This window comes from Arachis ipaensis, chromosome B03 (genome assembly GCF_000816755.2).
Source record: "Arachis ipaensis cultivar K30076 chromosome B03, Araip1.1, whole genome shotgun sequence".
Lineage (NCBI taxonomy): Eukaryota > Viridiplantae > Streptophyta > Magnoliopsida > Fabales > Fabaceae > Arachis > Arachis ipaensis.
In genome coordinates this window covers 108,148,084-108,154,667 of record NC_029787.2, presented here as the reverse complement: position 1 = coordinate 108,154,667, position 6,584 = coordinate 108,148,084, and positions in this window count along the sequence as shown.

The window sequence follows — 6,584 nt, the reverse complement described above, 5'->3', positions numbered from 1 at the left end:
TTCTTGTTCCCTGAACAGTTTGCAGAGTATGCTGTTTTGGTTTTGCTGTTCTTCTTTTATTTGGTCCATAGCTTCTTACAATTTAGTAACAGATGCTTCAAGATGTTCCCAATATTCAAATTGAGGGATTTCTGGGAGAAATTCCTGTGCTCTCCTCTTGATGGGGTCATCCTGCACTTGTTGTTTTTCCATTGTGGTTTTAGTGATTGGTTGCTCTACTGAGATGTACTCCGTTATTCCCATCCTTACTCCAGCATCTTTGCAGAGCATAGAGATTAAGCTTGGATAAGCCAACCTGGCATCTTTGGAGTTCTTGTTTGCAAGTATGTAAAATTCAGATGGGATCAGTTGATGAACTTCCACTTCTTTTCCCAACATAATGCAATGGATCATCACTGCTCTTTTAACGGTGACTTCAGAACGGTTGCTAGTGGGCAATATAGAACGCCCAATGAAGTCCAACCATCCTCTGGCGACTGGTTTGAGATCTTCTCTCTTGAGTTGATTTGGGACACCCTTGCTGCTGGTGGTCCACCTGGCTCCAAGGATGCATATATCCTCTAGAATCTTATCCAAGCCCTTGTTTGTTTTCATCATTCTCCTATTGAAGGAGTCTGGGTCATCTTTCAGCTGAGGTAGCTTAAAGATCTCCCTGATTTTGTCAGGGTGGATGTGAACAATCTTTCCTCTGACCAAAGTCCGATAGACATAGAGGGCAGTTCCAGATATTCTCTGCCTGTTTGTTTGCCATAGATTAGCGTAGAACTTCTGAACCATATTTTTTCCCACTTTTGTTTCAGGATTAGCTAGGATTTTCCAGTTCCTGTTTCGAATCTGCTCTTGGGTCTCCGGATATTCATCTTCTTTCAGATCGAACTTGACTTCCGAGATCACTGATCTTAGACCCATTATTTTGTAGTAATGGTCTGAATGTTCTTTGGTTAAGAACTTCCCTTGATTCCAAAGTGGTTTTGGAATACTCTCTTTCTTGCCTCTTGGAGTGGGTTATTTTCCTTTAGGAGCCATGATCTTAGTGGGTATGGTTTAGTGATCACGGATAAACACACCAAACTTAGAGGTTTGCTTATCCTCAAGCAAAAGAAAAGAAAGGAGAGGGATAGAAGGAGAGCTAGTGTCAAATGGTGGATGGGAGGAGGGGGGTCGAATGTGGCTTTAAAAGGGAGGGGGTGGGTTTTCGAAAATGTTAAAAAGATAAGATAGAAGATATGATTTATAAAAAATAAGTATGATATGAAAAGATGTGATTTAAGATTGAAAAGATATGAAAGATATTTGAAAAAGATAAATTTGGATTTTGAAAAAAAGATAATGTGAAGATTTGAAAAATATATTGATGAGTTGAAAAGATTTTAGAAGGAAAAGAGATAGATTTGTTTTGGAAAATTTGAAAAAGAGTTGGATTGGATTGAAAGAGAATTTGTGTTTATGGATTAAGATACATTTGATATTTTTAAAGTAGGGTTTTTAGAAATTAGGGTTTGTAACATGTTTATGCAAGAAATCATGAATTGAAACATGAAAATTAAAATTAAAATAAAAATGTGAAACAAAAACGAATTTACCTCCTCCCCACCATCCTAGCGTTAAACGCTCAAATGCTGCATGTTTTGGGCGTTTAACGCCCAAATGCTGCTTCTCCTGGGCGTTCAACGCCCAGCTGTTGCTTCTTGCCAGGAACTCCTTTGTCACTGGGCGTTTTTCTAAACGCCCAGGATGCTGTCAATCTGGCGTTAAACGCCCAGTGGATGCTTCTTTTGGGCGTTGAACGCCCAAAACAGCCTTTTACTGGCGTTTTCTTGCCAGTGAGCTCCTTTTTCCTGTTTTGTGCTCTGAATCCTTCTGTAGCCCTGTGAACTTATGCAATTGATTCTTTACCTTGTTAATATTAAGCTCATGCAATTAAAATAGAAAATAGAATCAAATAACAGAAAAAGTTAGCTAATGGCTGGGTTGCCTCCCAGCAAGCGCTTCTTTATTGTCTTTAGCTGGACTTTGTTGAGCTTTTAATCTAGCCTCAGCCTTGAACACTCTTGCTCAACATTGCCTTCAAGATAGTGCTTGATTCTCTGTCCATTAACAATGAACTTCTTATCAGAATCAATATCTTGAAGCTCCACATAACCGTATGGTGATACACTTGTAATCACATATGGTCCACTCCACCGGGATTTTAGTTTCCCGGGGAATAGCCTGAGCCTAGAGTTAAACAATAGAACCTTTTGTCCTGGTTCAAAGATTCTAGATGATAGCTTTCTATCATGCCACCTTTTTTATTTCTCTTTATAAAGCTTGGCATTTTCGAAAGCAGTGAATCTGAATTCCTCTAACTCATTCAGCTGGAGCAATCTTTTTTCTCCAGCTAATTTGGCATCAAAGTTTAGGAATCTGGTTGCCCAGTAGGCCTTATGTTCCAGTTCCACGGGCAGGTGACAAGCCTTACCATACACAAGTTGGTATGGAGAGGTCCCTATAGGAGTCTTGAACGCTGTTCTGTAAGCCCACAGAGCATCATCCAAGCTTCGTGCCCAATCCTTTCTACGGGTACTTACAGTCCGTTCCATGATTCTTTTTAGTTCTCTGTTAGAAACTTCAGCTTGCCTATTTGTCTGTGGATGATATGGAGTTGCCACCTTGTGGTGAATCCCATACCGAACCATGGCAGAGTAAAGCTATTTGTTGCAGAAGTGAGTGCCCCCATCACTGATTAGTACCCTAGGGACACCAAACCTGCTGAAGATATGTTTATGGAGGAACTTCAGCACTGTTTTAGTATCATTGGTGGGTGTGGCAATGGCCTCTACCCATTTTGATACATAGTCAACTGCCACCAGAATATAAGTGTTTGAGTATGATGGTGGGAAAGGCCCCATGAAATCAATACCTCATACATCAAACAGCTCAATCTCCAAGATTCCTTGTTGAGGTATGGCGTAACCATAAGGTAAATTACCAGCTCTCTGGTAACTATCACAGTTATGTACAAACTCTCGGGAATCTCTGTAAAGTGTAGGCCAGTAGAAACCACATTGGAGGACCTTGGTGGCTGTTTGCTCACCTCCGAAATGACCTCTATATTGTGACCCATGGCAATGCCATAAGATCCTTTGTGCTTCTTCTTTAGGCACACACCAACTGATTATGCCGTCTGCACATCTCTTAAAGAGATAGGGTTCATCCCACAAGTAGTACTTTGCATCGGTAATTAATTTTTTCTTTTGTTGCCTGCTGTACTCCTTGGGTATGAACCTTGCAGCTTTATAGTTCGCAATGTCTGCAAACTATGGTGTTTCCTGAATGGCAAACAAATGCTCATCCGGAAAGGTCTCAGAGATTTCAAGAGAGGGAAAGGACGTCCCTTCTACTGGCTCTATCCGGGACAGATGATCAGCCACTTGGTTCTCTGTTCCTTTTCTGTCTCTTATTTCTATATCAAACTCTTGCAGAAGCAATACCCATCTTATGAGCCTGGGTTTTGAATCCTGCTTTGTGAGTAGATATTTAAGAGTAGCGTGGTCAGTGTACACAATCACTTTTGATCCTACTAAGTATGATCTAAACTTGTCAATGGCATAGACCACTGCAAGTAATTCCTTTTCTGTGGTTGTGTAATTTTTCTGGGCATCATTTAAAACATGGCTAGCATAATAAATGACATGCAGAAGCTTGTCATGCCTCTGCCCCAGTACTGCACCAATGGCGTGATCACTGGCATCACACATTAATTCGAATGGTAATGTCCAGTCTGGTGCAGAGATAACTGGTGCTGTGACCAGCTTAGCTTTCAGAGTTTCAAACGCCTGCAGGCACTCTGTGTCAAACACAAATGGCGTGTCAGCAGCTAGCAAGTTGCTTAGAGGTTTTGCAATTTTTGAAAGATTCTTTATAAACCTCCTATAGAATCCTGCATGCCCCAAAAAGCTTCTGATTGCCTTAACATTGGCAGGTGGTAGTAATTTTTCAATTACTTCTATTTTAGCTTGATCCACCTCTATTTCCCTGTTTGAAATTTTATGTCCAAGAACAATCCCTTCAGTCACCATAAAGTGACATTTTTCCCAGTTTAAAACCAGGTTGGTCTCTTGGCATCTTTTCAAAACCAATGTCAGGTGATCAACACAGGAGCTGAATGAGTCTCCATATACTGAGGCCCTTAAGATCACTTATGGCCCACCCAAGAGCTGTCTTGTGTGTCCTTAGCACTTAAATTAGTGCTTCCTCTTCTTGTGGATTTAAAGCAGAGCTTATGATCACTGGAAAAGTGTCACCTTCTCCCAGAAATGCATATTTCAGGGATGGTGGTAATGGTTTGAGCTCGGGTTTAGGAGGTTTTTCCTCTTCCTGAGGAAATTTCAGAGGCTCTTTCAATTCTTCTGAATCCTCAAGATCAGGCTGAACATCTTTAAAGATATCTTCCAACTCTGATTCGAGACTCTCAGCCATGTTGATCTCCTCTACCAAAGAGTCAATAAGATCAACTTTCATGCAGTCTTTTGGTGTGTCTGGATGCTGCATGGCATTGACAGCATTCAACTTAAAGTCAGTGGGAAAGGCGAATGGCCCAACCCTGACAATCATGTCCTCAATCACGCCTGATGGGTATTTAATGGAGCCATCAGAAAGTTGGAGACATATCCGGGTTGGTTTAACTTCTTCAGTTAAACCAAGCTTTCTGATAGTGGATGCAGGTATTAGGTTGATGCTTGCCCCAAGATCACATAAGGCTGTCTTGGTGCAATTACCCTCTAATATGCATGGTATCAGAAAGCTTCCGGGATCTTTAAGCTTTTCTGGAAAGCTTTTCAGAATGACTGCACTGCATTCTTCAGTGAGGAGAACTCTTTCAGTTTCTCTCCAATCCTTCTTATGACTCAAGATCTCTTTCATGAACTTGGCATAAGAAGGTATTTGCTCAAGTGCCTCTGCAAACGGAATCTTTATTTCAAGAGTCCTGAGATAATCTGCAAAGCGAGCAAATTGCTTATCCTGCTCCTCTTGGCGGAGTTTTTGAGGATAAGGTATCTTGGCTTTATATTCTTCAACCTTAGTTGTTGCAGGTTTATTTCCTACAGAGGTGATTGGAGAAGCCTTTTTAGAGGGGTTGTTATCAGCACTTGTATATGTCTGATCCCTCACTGGCAATTGAATGCCAGGGTTAGAAGCTGGAGTGACGTTGGACGCCAACTCCTCACCTGTTCCTGGCATCTGAACGCCAGAACTGTGCTTCTTTTGGGCGTTCAACGCCAATTCCTTGCTTGTTTCTGGCGTTGAACGCCAGGACTGAGTATGGTTTGGGCGTTCAACGCCAGCTTTCCACCCAATTTCTGGCATTTGATTGCCAGAATTATTCCTCTCCGGGCTCTTACTATCCTCAGATGGATTTTGGGTAGTTTGCTCATTTCTTGGCTTCCTGCTACCTTGAGGTGGGGTATCTAATGTTTTCCCACTTCTCAATTGAACTGCTTGGCACTCTTCTGTTATTTGTTTTGACAGCTGCTGCTTTGTTTGCTTTAATTGTACTTTCATATTTATATTAGCCATTCTAGTCTCTTGTAGTCTCTCCTTGAATTCGGCTAACTGTTTTGTTAGAAAATCCAATTGCTGATTGAATTCAATAGCTTGTTCTGCAGGACTGAGTTCAGCAGTCACTGTTCTAGCCTCTTCTTTCATGGAAGGTTCACTGCTTAGGTACAGATGCTGATTTCTGGCAACTGTATCAATGAGCTCTTGAGCTTCTTCAATTGTCTTTCTCATGTAGATAGATCCACCAGCTGAGTAATCTAGAGAAATCTGAGCCCTTCCTGTAAGCCCATAATAGAAGATGTCTAACTGAACCCACTCTGAAAACATTTCAGAGGGGCACTTTCTTAGCATCATAAAGAGATTCATTATTTTCTTGTTTAAAGCCTTGGATGTCCAGCCTTAGCTGTGTCATCCTTTTTGGAGGGAAATATTGATTCAGAAATTTTTCTGACAGCTGTTTCCATGTCCTTATGCTAGCCTTAGGTTGGTTATTTAACCACCTCTTAGCTTGGTCTTTTACAGCAAATGGAAATAGTAATAGTCTGTAGACATCCTGATCTACTTCCTTATCATAGACTGTGTCAGCAATTTGTAAAAACTGTGCCAGAAACTCTGTAGGTTCTTCCGGTGGAAGACCAAAATACTGGCAACTTTGCTGCACCATGATAATGAGCTGAGGATTCAGCTCAAAGCTACTGACTCCAATGGAGGGTATACTGATACTACTCCCATATGAAGCAGTAGTGGGGTTAGCATATGACCTCAGAGTCCTTCTGGACTGTTCATTTCCACTTAGATCCATGATGGAGAAAGGGAGATGATGTAAAATAGAGAAAAAATATTTTTATTTATTTATTTATTTATTTCAAAAATAAAATAAACTAAAATAAAATAAAAAAAGATGGGTAAAGATTTTTGAAAAATGAAGAGAGAGAGAAAGAAGAAAAATGGTTAGGAAGTTTTGAAAAAGATATGATTGAAAGGATTTGATTGGAAAAGATATGATTTGAAAAAGATATAATTTTTAAATTTGATGACTAATT